Raw genomic sequence first — 15,350 nt, forward strand, 5'->3', positions numbered from 1 at the left:
GAACATGGCATTTATTTGAGGCCTGGGAAAGGGGTCCCAGGTGCTGGGGCCTGAGTCCTTCCGGTGTAGCTGGGCTGGTCCATGCTCTGCCATGATACGGCGAGGTGGGGGGCCCTCTGGGAACGGGGGAGGGAGAGACAGCTCCTTAGACAAAGCCTCGGGCTCCTAAGTGAGTAGAGCTACCTTTAGGAGCCACTGTCCTGGCCCTCCCTGTCCCTTGGTCAAGGGAGGACCTGGCCATGGGTCTGAGCTTGTTACTCAGCGGAAAGGGGGGTGCTGGATTTGGCTGTTATGGGACTGGGAAGTGGGTGCTCATGGGGACCTGGACCCCGAGATGTACGTGAATTTTCCTGAGTGAACCCTGGTGTTCCCTGAGCCCCTGGAAGGTAGACCCACAGCTCTTCTCAGAAGGCCACCTGGTTGCCCCAGAGTGGTCTTCTCTCCTGGGGTCCTGGGGCAAGTAGAAGCTGCCTGGGTCACTGGCATGTATGAACATCCTTCCAAACCCACCCCCTCTGGCCTCTCTCTGATTCCTTCAAACAGGACTTACGGGGACAGCCATCAGGCGAGGGCAGGGGATGCTGTTAGAACCAAGGCACAACTTCAACCCTCACAGAACTGTAAATCCACGAAGAGAAAAATTCGTAAATAGGATGGGGGCCTCTGATCCAGTGTGGGGCTGGGATGCATTGGGGGTAGCAGAGTCTGGGGGTCTTCTCTAGGCTGCCCCTTAAGGAGCCGGTAGGAGCCGGAACAGGGAGGGGAGGGTGGAAGGGTTGAAGCGGACATTCTAGGCGGAAGGGAAAGTGTAAGCAAAGGCTGGCAGGGGCACTCGGACAGGGAGTGGGTGAGGGGTGGAGACCCGGGAGACAGGCAGGGTTAGCTTTGGGGAGCCTGCAATGCTGCCTCCCCCAGAGCCACTGAGCAGCGGCTGAAGGGCTTTCCACAGAGCGTCCCAGCGAGGCAGGGGTTGCAGCCCAGCACGGGGAGATGCCTGGATGTTGGTGGTGTGGTGACTTCACGACCGCTGGGGAGGGTGCCCGCTGCCTCCTGGCCACACTGAGGCCGGAGGCAAGGTCCCTGCCCGCACTGGAGCTCATTGTCCAGGTGCTTTCCACCTGCTGCCCCCGCACCCACTGAGCCCACACAACTGCCCTGTGGGGCTGTGGCCATCCCGAGGACGTATTGGCCGGAGCCTCTCAACCCCGAACTGTCCTCTCGGCTCACTTGAGCTGCCACACAACAGCCAGAGTGAACCTGTTAGCGTGTGAGCCCAGCTGTGTCACCTTTTGGCTTAAGACCCAGCAAGACTGTCTTTTACTCAGAAAAAGCCAACGTGTGTGCAATGGCCTTAAAAGGCCTGCACCCTCCAGGCTGCCTCTACCTCCCCAGCTCTGCCTCCTTGGTCACTCGGCTCCAGCCACACTGGCTTCTCTGGGCCTCACACGGCAGGCCCGCTCCCTGTGTGGGCCCTGGCGCTGGCCTTCCCGCCTCCTGGATCATCTTTTCCAGGCGTGACACGCCTTCAGTCTCCGTACCTGTCCGTGCGGCCACCTGGGCCACTGCTTTCACCATCGACACTCCTCTCTCCCTCTACTCCGGATGCTCCTGTTTAGCACCCCTCCCACCCCACCCCCCACAGCACATACAGCCTTCTAAGACATTCTAGAACAGAGCTGCTAATAGAACCGTGGCATGAGCCATTTATGTAACAACGTTTTCCAGGAACCAGATTGTAAAAGGTAAAAAAGAAACAGGTAGCATTGAGCAGGATAATAAGGTTTAGGTAACCCCATACCTAAAGTATCATCCCACCTCCTCATCAGTATAAAAGCCGACGAGAGACGGAACACTGTTGAAGTTAAATCTTCGAATCATTGTGCATTTTGTTCTTACCCACATCTCAGAGGGAGTTGCCCCATTTCTAATGCTCCATCTACACGGTGGCCAGGGGTTACCATTTTGGATAGTGTAGCTCCCCACTGGGCCTGTCTTCACAGCCTCGCCTCCATCCGCTCTCCCCCTCTAGGGTGCCAGCGACAGGAGGGCAGAGGTTTCTGTCTGTTTTGTTCATCGCAGTGCTTCCGGCTCCCAGAACAGTGCCTGGATCGTAGTACATGCTCAATAAACATTTGTTAAGCAGAGACGTGGTAATGGTGGGTTTCGTGCCAAGACTGTGGAGGTGAACGAAGGCTGCACGGGAGAGAAGGGTTGGTGCAGGGGATGGGACAGGAGACACTCTAGGCTTTTAGAAAGGTGGGGATTTGAGCAGGGCTTAGGAGAAGGGACTCTCTGTCAGTCCAGGCACCGTCTCTTCGTTTCAGCAACCCCGGAGAGGAGGCTTGTGACTTCGAGTGGCAGAGGACACGCAGGAGGCCCAGAGAGGGTACATAACTCGCCTGGACAGCTAGGCACAGCCAGGAAATGGCCAAGCCAGAATCAAAACCAGCTTTCCCTGACGACTCCAATTCCAGTGCTCTTCCCACCGCACCACAGCTGCCCCAGGCTAGGGCAGGGCATCAACAAATAAAAAGGAAAGTCTAGACTCAATACAAACAGGCAGAAGAAAAGTGCAACACGGGGAGGATGTGGTGGAGGCCAAACCCAGAGCTGAAATGCAGACTTCCTCAAGTGTGGTAAGGCGAGAGGAGGCAAGAGTTGTCTCCAGGGGTTGGGGCTCGTCAGTGGAAAATCCGAAACCTTAGTACTAAAGAGATTGCAACATGCAGCCTCGGAAGAAATGGTCTTTAAATAGATTATGGAGAAAAGAAGGAGAAAACGGACACGGCGCGCTCCCCAGTTGTATAAGATCTGCACATACACCCCTGTCACCTTCTCAGAGGACCAAGAAGACCCAGGCAAGGCCCAGTGCCTCTGTTCCCTGTCACTGGGTCTGCCAAGCTGTCCCAGCTCACCCCTCCCTGCTGTGGGACTCACATCCTGCCCCCTGGTCTGACCACCATTGTCCTTGGCGACCCACAGTGCTCCTCTTCATTCTCGCTCTGCCCTCCCGGAGTCCCTTTCCCTTTTTCCTAGAGTGACCTACCCTGGTCATCGCCCCAAAGGCCTTTGGGTACTTGCTTCTCCAAAGAACCTGACGGACTTCTCTCTTCCCTCCTGCAAGGAGGTAGGTTGGATGGATCCATGTGGACCTGGGTGATTCTGGCTCCGGTTCGGGTGTCAGGACCATTGTGGTGGCCTGTGTGCAGATGTGGCTGCGAACAGTTCTCACCCCGGTGCCTGCCTGCTGCTCCTCCTAGCCAATGGAGTCTACTCTTCCTCCTTTGAATCTGGGCTGGCCTTGTGACTTGCTTTGTCTAAGCCAGTGGTCGGCAAACTCAGTAGTCAACAGAGCCAAATACCAACAGTACAACAATTGGAATTTCTTTGGAGAGCCAAATTTTTTAAACTTAAACTTCTTCTAACGCCACTTCTTCAAAATAGACTCGCCCAGGCCGTGGTATTTTGTGGAAGAGCCACACTCAAGGGGCCAAAGAGCCGCATGTGGCTCACAAACCGCAGTTTGCCGACCACGGGTCTAAGAAACGTGGCAGAAGAGATTCTGGGGCTTTTAGGCCTAGGCCTGAAGGGATATGGCCGTTTTCATTTGTGCCCTCTTGGAAGGCAGCCGCCATGCTGTAAGGAAGCCCAACTACCCTGCTGCGGAGAGACCAGGTTAGAGAGGAAGAGAGAGGCTCAGGCAGAAACAACCCCCAGCTGTTCCCACCAGGCACCAGGCAGGTGATTGAGGTCATTTTGGATTCTCCAAACCCAGGTGAGCCATCTTAGTCAACAGCACACCAAGTAGAGAGAAGCTATTGCTGTAGTGTAACCCTCTCTTACAAAGGGCGCCTCAAAAGTCAAATTATGGAGTCATTTATTAAAGGCTGGTGGCATATGAGGGAGCAAAAGCGCTCCAGACCTCACAGGTCTGAACAGCTTGCCAGACCTGGCCTGTATTGGCAGAATATTACAAAGGTATTGATTACATCTTTGGGTCTGGAATGAGGAACCTGTTTCGCAAAAAAGCGTTTTCACAGAAGCAGAATCTGAGCAACTAGTTATCTACGAATCACTGAATCAACGGAAACACATTATCATTATCTGGGACCACCGGGACGATTTAGAATGATTGTGCTGTTCGGATTCTGGGACCACTGAGTCAACAGGAACTCGTTATCTGTAGCCCCTGAGACAATTTAGGATAATTGAACTGTCCTGGGTCCGAGGAATGTGCTTCGATGACCAGTGAGATCACAATCGATGGGACATTCGAACCATCATCAATGGAGTACTGGGAGAGCATACATAAGTTCAGAAAATCAAAATAACTATTATTGTTTCAGCAAACAAATAAGCACAGAACCCAAACAGCAGTGTCCACCTGAGACGATTGCTACCATACTTCACTCTCCTTGCCCAAGGGTAGAGAGTTGTGAGCAAATAGAACGAAATGAAAAGGAAACGTATTTTAATAAACACTGCCTTCCTAATTATTCAAAGGGTGTATGTGTTTTTTGGGGACACGCGGTATGTGGGCCATCCCTATTTCAAGCTATGACGTGTTGGGATGGTTGTAATACAGCAATCATACCTGAGCCATACAACAAGAGTCACTTTTCTTGAGGGTTAACACCTCTGTCCCTTCCCATTCATAAGGTTTTACTGGTATGCTTGATGGTCACAGGGGGTAGAGGGAGGTTCAAGGACGGTAGGACATATTTCTAAAAGAATCAGAGGCCAGGGGTCTGCCCGGGTGGGAAGACTCAGGGCCAGGGCTGAGGCAGGAGAAATATTGTCCAAATTTCTAGAGGAGAGTGACTCAGTGGTACTGAAGTCTCACCAAGAGAAACCAGCACGAGGGGAGGAGGCTAGAGGATGAGAAGAACTGGCGGAGAAGAACAAGATTTGGAGGAAAAGGCTATGGGCTCTTTTTAAAAAGAAATTTTTATTGATTTCTAGAGAGACAGAGGAAGGCAGAAAGATAGAAACATCGATGAGAGAGAAACATCACCGATCATTGATCAGCTGCCTCCTGCATGCCTCCTCCTGGGGATTGAGCTCACAACCCCGGCATGTGTCCTGACCGGGAATGAAACCCATGACCTCTTGGTTCATGGGTCAAATACTCAATCACTGAGCCACAGACTCTTTTTCATCATTCCTCTCCTCCCTTCCTCCCTCCCTCCCTCCCTCCCTCCTCCCTCCCTCTCTTTCTCCCTCCCTCCCTCTCTTTCTTCCTCCCTTGGATTCTCTAGTATTTACGGAATATCAGCCATATGTGCTAGGCCCTGGTGTAGAGTGATGGCTTGGTTACTAGGGCTGGCTTTAGCCTATGCCAGCCTAGCGACTGGGGATGGCCTAGGTAACCCTGGCGAGGCCCTACCAGGTTGGATTCAGAGTTGTTGGGAGGGAGATAATTCAGCTGCATCCATCGGACATCCTCCATCAGGACTGGGGAATGGGGAAGGTCAGGAAAGGGATCAGCAAATATTGACAATCTGCCTGGAAAGGAAAAATGCAAAGCTAGGGCCTGGCTGCGTCCTAGGCGGGGCAGAGTGACTCAGAAAGGGGAAAAGTGACCCAAAGGGAAAGGACCCATCGGGCACTGGTGCCTATCAGAGGAAGGCTGGGCCTGGTCTCCAAGGCTGAGCTTTAAACCACATTTTATAAGGTTGTATCGGCCTCTCGGGGCACTAGGCCCTTCATGAAGGAACTGTACGTGCTGGCCTCTGGGGACCCCCAGTCTGAGGCTGACATGGCCCTTGCCCTCACAGAGTTTCTAGTCCGAGAGAGGAGACAGCCCCCTGCCACCAGACAGTCCCTTGCTGATTCAGATGGAAACCATTCACTTGGCCGTGGCAATGTTTGGAATCACCGGATATTGGTCCTGCTGAGCTCTTTGGGGACCTGCACCCTCCCCCTCCCCCCTTTTCCCAGCACTCATTCGTGTTCCCCACAGGCTCCTCTTTCCGTTTGTTATGGGCCGAGCGTGGCTCACCAATCTGCGCCCCGATGTTTCCCCACACGTCCCCCGAGGATCCCTGGTCTGGCCCCAAGTGGGGCAGATGCCAGCACATGCCGAGGCCCCGCCTGTCTCCGCATTCACAGCCCCATCCGTCACTTCCTCAGGCTCCTGCAGCAAGACCATGTCCCCACTCCCCCAGCCATCCTGGGCCTGGCTGGAAGTCCCCCAGGTGGTGTGGAGATGGCCTGCAAGGCCCGGTCTGCAGAGACCTCTCTGAAAATGTCCTGCTGTGTGGCTCTGCCGAGCCCAGTCTGGGCCGCCCGAAGGCCCACCAAGACTTCTGACAGGTCGGAATGCTGGGTCTGCCACTAGCCAAATCACTTATCTGGGCCTCAGTGCTCTCATCTGTGAGATAGGAACGGTCATCCCTGCCTTGTGAGCTTGAAGGGACGAAGGGATGACGTGTGGAAGGATCTAGAACAGTAGTTGGAATGCAGGCTGCACTCACAAACAGTTATCACAATTATGCTCTTATTTCTAGTCCCCAATTCAAGTCTTTTTCTTCTCTGAGCTCCCACTTTAGTATAATCTGGCTGTTTTTCCCCCACTTTTTTTTTTTTTTTTTTTCATTTAAAAAACTTAAAAAAAACAATTGATTTTAGAGAGGAAGAGAGAGATAGAATTATCGATTGGCTGCCTCCTCCATGCCCTCTAATGGGACTGAGCCTACAACTCAGGCATGTGCTCTGGCCAGAAATGGAACTGTGACCTCCTGGTTCATAGGTCAATGCTCAACCACTGAGCCACACCAGCCAGGTCTCTCCCCCCTCCCCCCATTTTTATATTAAAATACCACGATTGAGTTTTACATTCATCTTTTACAATTCTCTAACCTCACTTTTCCACTGAGGAGTGAGGCAAGGCAGGGCAGCTTCAGCTCTGAGCCAGCAGTGGGGCAGAGGGGCCGGACCGGGGGAAGGAGGGCGTGGAGAGACCCTCCCCGCCTGGTCAGGGGTGACACCCTGCGGCTCTGGGGTTGCCATGCGTATTGGTGGAATGAATGAGTAAATGATCAGCCCAGAACACAAGGCTGGTCTTCTCTCTCTGCCCCCAAGCACACTGGGAGTCTCGGTGTGACGGCGGAGGCCTGGTCCACCCTTGTACACACATGAGGGCTCCGGGCAGAAAACCCTGAGGCCGGGGGCAGGGCGGCCTGTCCCGCTGCTCCCAGCCTGGTCCTGCTTACATCTGGGGGGCCCGCCATGGGGGGCCTCAGGAGCGTCTGTCTACAGACTACCCTCTTGGGGATCAGGATTTTACGGGGAAAGCTCGGTGGCACAGGGATGGACAGGACTCCTAGACGGAGAAGGAGAGGAAGGCCTTCCTGGGGGCTCCATCTCTGGGGAGGCAGCAGGAGGATGGCTTCTGGGGAAATAAATCTGCAGGGAGGCTCTTGGCCTATTAGTTCGCCTTTGGCTCCCGAGGAATCGCTGCCCCAACCCAGGGCTCTCCGCTCCACCCCCTGCACTCCCCTCCCGGCGGCTCCTCCTCTGCTCCTCTCCACCGGCCGCAGACAGAAAGGGTGGTCCCTGGGGCGGGGACTGCGGGGCATCTTCCCAGCGGAGCAGGCCACCGGGTCACAGGCCTTGTCTGCACGCGCACATCCACACAGGGTCGCGCACACACAAGTGTGACAGGGGTCACGGCTCCCAGTCACGGGGCGGCCGCCGGTTGGGTAAGGGCTCCTGGGGGGAGGGGGGCTGTGAGGCCCAGCGGAGGGAGCTGGCTTGTCAGGACGAGCCCCCACGGGGCTGGGGGTGGGGGGCTGACCTGGCGGCAGTCCCGTGACCCCAAGCCGCCCTCTGGGAACTGCTGACTGTTCAGCAATAAACACCTCATGGCTATTAATATCACCCTCTATCTGGCAGCCACTGAACTGATAATACCGGGTCACTTCTGGCCCGGCCCAGCCGCACTGCCCGGGTTCAAATCTCAGCTGCTCCTCCTGAGTTCCTGACGTCCAGAACCCGAACCCAAAACAAGGCCCCAACCCAGTCAGCGTCTAACCTGTGTCTTAGGACAAAACGAGCCATTGGAGCCTCGGCTGCCATCTGTTAAACAGGTGCCACGTTACCTGAGGCTCAGACCCGTGTGGCGGGGCTTAAGGTGGTGACTGGCCTGTAGTAAGTACCCCCGGAAGGGCAGCTGTTGTGTCTGTTGTGACGTGGTGCAGGGTGGCAGGAAGAGGGAACTTGGAAGCAGACAGAGCTGGGCTCTACATTCGACACCAGTAGTTTTCTGGCTCCGTGACCCCGAGCACGTTGCTTGACCTCTCTTGGCCTCACGTGATCTGCAATAGGGGCATGATAACTTCTACTCCCAGGTGTGAATGTGGGTTCAACCAGACCCCGAATATGAAGCGATTGCCACCTAGGAGGGGCTCAGTAAAGACAGCACTTGTTGAGCAAACGGATGGACGTTAGTCACATCCCTCTGTCAGGGTCCCCGTGGGCTGGGACAGATTCTCCCTCAGCCTGGGTGCTCCCTGAGGATGGGGGTGCAACCCTGGGCTTGTTTCCTGGAGACGGATCTACAGCACCCGAAAAAGGCTCCGCATTTGGGATGGTTTACTCCCTCGGTCGGTGTGGAATGTGGAAGGAGCCAGTCTCGAAACCCACAAGGCGAGATAGAAAGCTTTTTCTGTTCCCTCAGCAAGGAGGTGCGGGCAAGGCCAGGGCCCAGCACCCAGGCCCCCCCCACGCCCCCCCCCCCCCCCCCCCCCAGCCTGGGGAAGCCAACGAATGTGTTCGCCCACAAAAGCTGTACGAGCTCAGGGAATGCCCTCCTGGGGAGGCCAGTGGGGTCCCCCACTTTTCTTCTGGCTACAACCACCCTAGCCACACCCCTGGCACGGCCTGGCTCTAGCGGTCACACTGAAAGCCAGAACTGTGGGTGTGTGTGTTGAGGGGTTCAGGAAGGAAGGAGGCAGAAGAGACAGGCGGGCAGGGGAAGAGCGCGGCTCAGTGCTGGTAAACCCTCCCCCAGACTTCGGAGAAACTGCCCCCAGATGCCGGTGGTTTGCCAGGCCCAGCCGTTGGCGTTTGCCTAACAGGAAGCGCCCCTCACGTTGTCTTATCTTGACTGGTCTGGTTTGGCTGCCGAGAAGGGGCACAGGAAGCCATCCACCTCCCTGCCCATCGCCACCACAGGCCACTCCAAAGCCCATTTATTCCTGGCCTGCCCCGCCCAGCCAGACTTCCTGGGGACAAGGAGGTGGCTGCCCAAGCTGGGGGTATCTGTGGGAGGGCACTCTGGAGGCTGAGGGGTCCCAGGGCTTTCATGCCCACCCCTCCCTTGCCCCCAAGACGGGTACTTGGCACCTGGTCTGAGCCTCTCGGGTTGTCTGGTAGCGCTGCATGGGCCTCTGGGCCCCCGGCCAGCCGGACTCCTTGGATCTGAGGAGGGCATGTCCTGGAGCAGGATGGCCAGGTAGAGTGAATAACACTACGGGATCACCCAGTTGAATTTTCATCGCTCGTCTGAGATTCACATTTACTGGGCATCTTGTTCTTACTCTGGCCCTCCGAGGGGGGAGTGGCCGCACCTTCCCCTCAGGTGATTCCTTCAGGGTCGCGGGTGCTTCTCGCTGCTCTGACCACGCGTCCCATCGGGATAGGCTGTGCCCTCAGTGTCTGCCTGCAGCCCAGGTGCGAATTAGGCGTGCTCTGCGGGCAGCCGCGGGGTCTCTCCTCAGACCGGGAGCCCCCCTCTCTCTGCTCCTTGCCATGGGAACCATTCTCAGGAGGACTTGGATGCTGACCTCAAGCCTAGCCTTTCCCAAGGTTCGATATATTAAAAAAAAAAATTTTTTTTGTTTGTTTATCCTCACCGGAGGATATTTTTTCCCCCATTGATTTTTCTAGGGAGAGTGTAAGGAGGTGGGAAGAGACACACAGAGAGGAACATGGATGTGAGAGACACATCCAGTGGTTGCCTCCCGCATGCACCAGAGCCTGCAGTTGAGGTACATGCTCCTGATTGGAAATCAAATCTGTGACTCTTCACTCCGAGGGCCGACGCTCTAACCACTGAGTAAAACTGGCTAGGGCTCGATTTGTTTTTTAGAGCCAGGAGATCTGGAAGGTCCTGCTGGGCAGCAGGCATTCAGCTCATAAAAAATTATATCTATATATTGATTTCAGAGAGGAAGGGAGAGAGAGAAAAACATCAATGATGAGAGAGAATCATGGATCAGCTGCCACCTGCACGCCCCTACTGGGGATCGGGCCTGGAACCTGGGCTTGTGTCCTGACTGGGAATCGAACCATGACCTCCTGGTTCATAGGTCAATGCTCAACCACTGAGCCAGCTGGCCGGGCCCGTCTCATCTTTTCAACACCAGCCAGTGGTAGTCTGTTCTTGCAGACAACTATTTCGGAAGCCGCCTGAGCCCTGTCACGGTGACCGTGGGCAGGTGAACACGCCCCTGCCCTTGGTGTGCCCGTCGGTGCCATGCAGAGCATCCAGCCTGCTGACCCGGGAGCAGTAGTTTCCCAACGGCAAGTGAGGGGCTGTCAGTGGGTCATGATCTCGGTTTGCGGTTTTGCAACTGACATTGTGCTTTTCCTTAAATATGGAAAGGAACAGGGCAGGAAACATTCAGAGAGGCTGCATGCAGCAAGGGGAAGTGTTGGTTCCTGACCCTCTTGGTGTGTGTGTGTGTGTGTGTGTGTGTGTGTGTGTGTGTGTGTGTGCGCTCGCACATATGTGTGCAGGGGTCACAGAGTAGTTTACTTGGGTTCGCGTGGGTGATGGTAAACCAAGAAGTCAGGGGGACCTTATCTTAGAGGCTGTGACAGAGAGTGGAGGGGCAGCGGAAGGCTCTGAGAGGGTGTGTGCTGCTGCTCCACCTCATGGACGCCGGGGACTGCCCTCCCCTCCCCCAGGCCCCTCTCTGGGGCTCTTCGTTCTCCGAGGCCTTACTTCCTGCCCTGCCTCTGTGGGCCTGACCCCCACCCATTCCCGAGGCCTCAGGGGCTCATCTGCTTCCCCGGCCACTCAACAGGAGGTGCTGGGACCCTCAGCCTGGCAGCGCCCAGTCTGCCCGCTGCCCGCTGCCCGCTGCCCGGCTCTGCCCGCAGTAACCGTGTATTGGGAAACCGAAGCTCTGGCCAAGTGGAGAAACACTGCTGCCTCCTGCTTTCCCAACTGCCCTCCACCCCGCAGGCTCCTGCTCCTTAACCCCTTCCTGGCTGTGGGTCTGGGCGGGGGGAGTGGTGGTGGTGGGTGCGACAGACAGAGGGCAAGGGCTGGGAGGCTCTGCCGTGTCACCTGACACATCCCACTCTCACTGCCATCTTTCTCTGGAAAATAAGGTCTCGGTGGGCCCAGCATTCCCAGGGGGACTTGAGGATAAAGCAGATCGAAGGTGGGAAAGGCCTGTAGATAATATTTAGACTTCATCACTGCCTCCCTCCACCTCTCTCTGTGGAAGCTGGCATCCTGGGGTCCAGCTCACATCTAGGAAACAGGCAGAAAGGGAAGCAGGCCCCGGAGTTGGGTCAGGCTCACTCAGCGAGGGGAACATTTGGTTTTGGTTTAAAATAAAATGTTGAAACCCCAAGTTCTTGATCTGTGAGGCTCTCAGTCTGAGGGAGCTATGGCCCTGTCCTCAGGGAGCCCCAGTCTGAGGGGACACAGCCCTGTCCTCAGGGAGCCCCAGTCTGAGGGGACACAGCCCTGTCCTCAGGGAGCCCCCAGTCTGAGGGGACACAGCCCTGTCCTCAGGGAGCCCCAGTCTGAGGGGACACAGCCCTGTCCTCAGGGAGCCCCAGTCTGAGGGGACACAGCCCTGTCCTCAGGGAGCCCCAGTCTGAGGGGACACAGCCCTGTCCTCAGGGAGCCCCAGTCTGAGGGGACACAGTCCTGTCCTCAGGGAGCCCCAGTCTGAGGGGACACAGTCCTGTCCTCAGGGAGCCCCAGTCTGAGGGGACACGGCCCTGTCCTCAGGGAGCCCCAGTCTGAGGGGACACGGCCCTGTCCTCAGGGAGCCCCAGTCTGAGGGAAGGGGAGTCTGTGGGATCCTCCCTGGCATTGGTGGAGCTGCCGTGAGGCCCTGGAGGTCCTGAGCTGCGGGTGTGGGGAAGAGTCTGCCGGGCAGTGCCACCCTTTTCTGTGCGGTGTGGCCCTTGGTGCAGTGTGGGCAGATCCCAGGAAGAAGGTCCCCCTCTACTCCCGCCCACTCCCACCATGCCCACCGTCACCGTCCCAGCCGCCCCGTCACGGACTGACCACTGGCCTGCCGTCACCGCACTCACGTCTGTCCTTAGATTAGGGGCTGGAAGGTCTGGGGCCTGGGAGTCCCAAGTCAGAGCAGGAAACAGGCCTAGAAAGGAGAGGGTCCTTCCTGAGGCCAGAGCCGTGCTCTGGGCCAGATGGAGACTCGGGGACGTGGGGCCACCAGCACACGTGTGAGTGGGAAGGCATTAGGAGGTGTGTGTGTGTGCGTGTGTGTGTGAGCATGTGTGTGTGTGCATGTGTGTGTGTGAGATCTGGAAAAGGGGGAGGCATCTGGACAAGCCCCCCTGGTCCTCTGAGCAGAGGTGGTCACAGGAGGGTGCTCGGCCAGGGGTCTGGCTGTAGCTTTGTCTCAGTGCAGGCGGAGGGGGAGGGGCAGGCCTGAACCAGGGAGACTAGCAGGTCTCGTTCCATCTCCACGGGGAGTCCACGGCCCAGCCCTCCAGGGACGGAGGGCAGAGGGCGATGAGTCACGGATGACTCAGGTGCTAGAGGCCACAGCCACGAGTGGCACGTGACAGCAGGTTCCTACTGGACAGATAGGTGACCCAGGAGGCTGACACGGCGAGTCTCCTTTCCCAGCATAAGGAAGCTCCTGGTCACAGCCTGGGAGCCGGGCCCCGGGGTGGGCTGACCAGGCCGCCGACCTCCCAGTGTTCCTTCCAGCCGGCGCCGTGGCCTGTGGGCTGGCTGAGTGGCCCTCAGTGGACAAAGCTGGGCTGAGCCCTCCCCACGTCCTGGGAGGTGTGGGCCAGGGTCCCTCTCCATGGGCAAGAGTCCTACCTGGCCCTTTGGAGCCAACGTCCACCAGCACGGTGGCCTGCCCCTGCCCTTAGAGCCCAGTGTCTGAGCACGGACAGCCGGGTCTCCTTTGCCCGAGGCCGAGAGGACCAAGCACGGACCTGCTGCCTGGCTCCCAGACCTGGGCCAGAGGGTGAGACAGCCCGGGGCCTGGACCGTGTCCTGGGGACCCGGAGCTGCACGGCTCTCTCTCTGGGCCTCAGTCCCGCCCTCAGTACTACGAGGGGTTGTGTCCTGCAGCACGGGGGTTCCTTTTAGCTTCTCTCCTGGTGTGAAGGCCCGGAAGATGCCCGCTCTCTTTGCCCGGTGCCTGCGGCGGGGATGGCTGAGGAGAGGATGCCCGCCTGGCAGGGCATGCCCAGGGCCCCTGTCCACCTGAAACCCCCGCTGACGACGGGCTGAGCAGCCAGGACCAGACGCTGTGACCCGCCCCCTCCCTCCTGCGCCGGCCTCTGCGGTGCTCCCTTCTGCTTTTTACAACTGTTTTCTAAGAACCCAGGAGGGGAGCGGCCGTCACCGCCATGCGGTCAGGCTAGAGGCAAAAAGAGACAGGGAAGGAGGGAGATGAGGAGCAAGGATGGTCAGGAGGGCGTGGGAGAAGAGAGGGAAGGAGGGACAGAGGATGAGGGGCAGAGAGGAGGGGTGGGGAGGAGAGAGGTGGCATCAGACGGCAGCAGGCGTCCCCCCGCTGACAGAGTAAGGAAAAGGAGGGAAGAAGGGGGCCCGCCCATCACCTGCCGCTGCCCGGCGAAGGCTAAGACACTCCTTCTAACAAAGACCCCCTGACCTCACTGCCTCAAGCAGCAACCTCCTCCCCCGTCACTTTCTGTCCAGACGCCCTGTCATGAGGAAAGGGCGAGTCATATCAGGTCGTTTTTGGGCTCAGGTCCCGGAAATGGCTCCTCGTTTTCCTCGGAGTGAAAGGGTCCAGGTCCTCACAGAGGCCTCCAGGTTCTGCATGATCCCTTCTCAACCGGCTTGCCTCTCTGACATCCTCTCCAGCTCTGCTCCTTCCCCCTCCTGCAACCCGCCGACCTCCTGGCTGGTTTTCGAGCGGACCAGGCCTGCTCTGTCCCAGGACTGTCCCAGCCTTCTCCTCTGCCTGGAGGTCTGCGACTCACTCCCTCACCGCCTTTGGGTTTTGCTCAGACATCAGTTTCTTCCTGGGGCCTGCCTTGAGCATCCTACGTAAAACGGCAATATTCACCCTGCCCCCCCAACTCTCACCCATCTCAGCCTGCTCTATCTTTCTTCCAAACACCAACTCCTTTCTAAAGCCCTCCCATTCTAAAAGGCATTTATTTATGCAGCATGCGCATCGTGCATTGTCTGTCTCCCTTCTCTGGAATGAAGCTCCACAAGGGCAGATTTCGTTGTCTGCTTGTTCACAAACGTACCTGAAGTCCCTGGAACAGCACCCAACACACAGTAGGTGCTCAATTTGTGGAGTGAATGACTAGCACCTATTCCTGTTGGAAAGATCTCCCCCCGCCCCTCTCTCTGCCTCTATTACTCACCTGATCCCCACTCACCCATCCACCTCCCTAGTTACATCTGACTCCCTACCCAGAGGAACAGCTCTGTGAGGGCTGGGGCCTTGTCTGTCTGCTCACTGGTGTGCTCCCAGCACCTGTCTGCAGAGGAGGCAATCGTGAGTATTGTCAACTGGATGGAAGGGACCTTAGGCAGAGACCAGGGAGGGCAGGAAGGCAGGACAGCAACTAAGAACAGGCCTAGCAAGGGGGGTCAATGAGGAAGAGGATGGGAGGGTGTCCACAGGTCACTCCAAGGCTCCTGGGACCTCCCAATCTGGGCAAGAGCTGTGCTATTCCAGGCCTGTTACACATACTTATATACACATACACATGCACACATCCACATCCACAGATCCACAATACACACATCTATACATCCACATCCACAGGTCCACAATACACACATCCACATATCCACACCCACACATCCACATCCACAGATCCACAAGACACACATCCATACATCCACATCCACAGATCCACAATACACATATCCACATATACACACCCACACATCCACATACACAGATCCACAAGACACACATCCATACATCCACATCCACAGATCCACAATACACATATTCACATATATACACCCACACATCCACATCCACAGATCCATAAGACACACATCCATACATCCACATCCACAGATCCACAATACACATATCCACATATACACACCCACACATCCACATACACAGATCCACAATACACATATCCATATATACACACCCACACATCCACAT

This window comes from Pipistrellus hanaki, assembly GCF_964339955.1.
Source record: "Pipistrellus hanaki genome assembly, chromosome: 7".
In the NCBI taxonomy this organism is placed as follows: domain Eukaryota; kingdom Metazoa; phylum Chordata; class Mammalia; order Chiroptera; family Vespertilionidae; genus Pipistrellus; species Pipistrellus hanaki.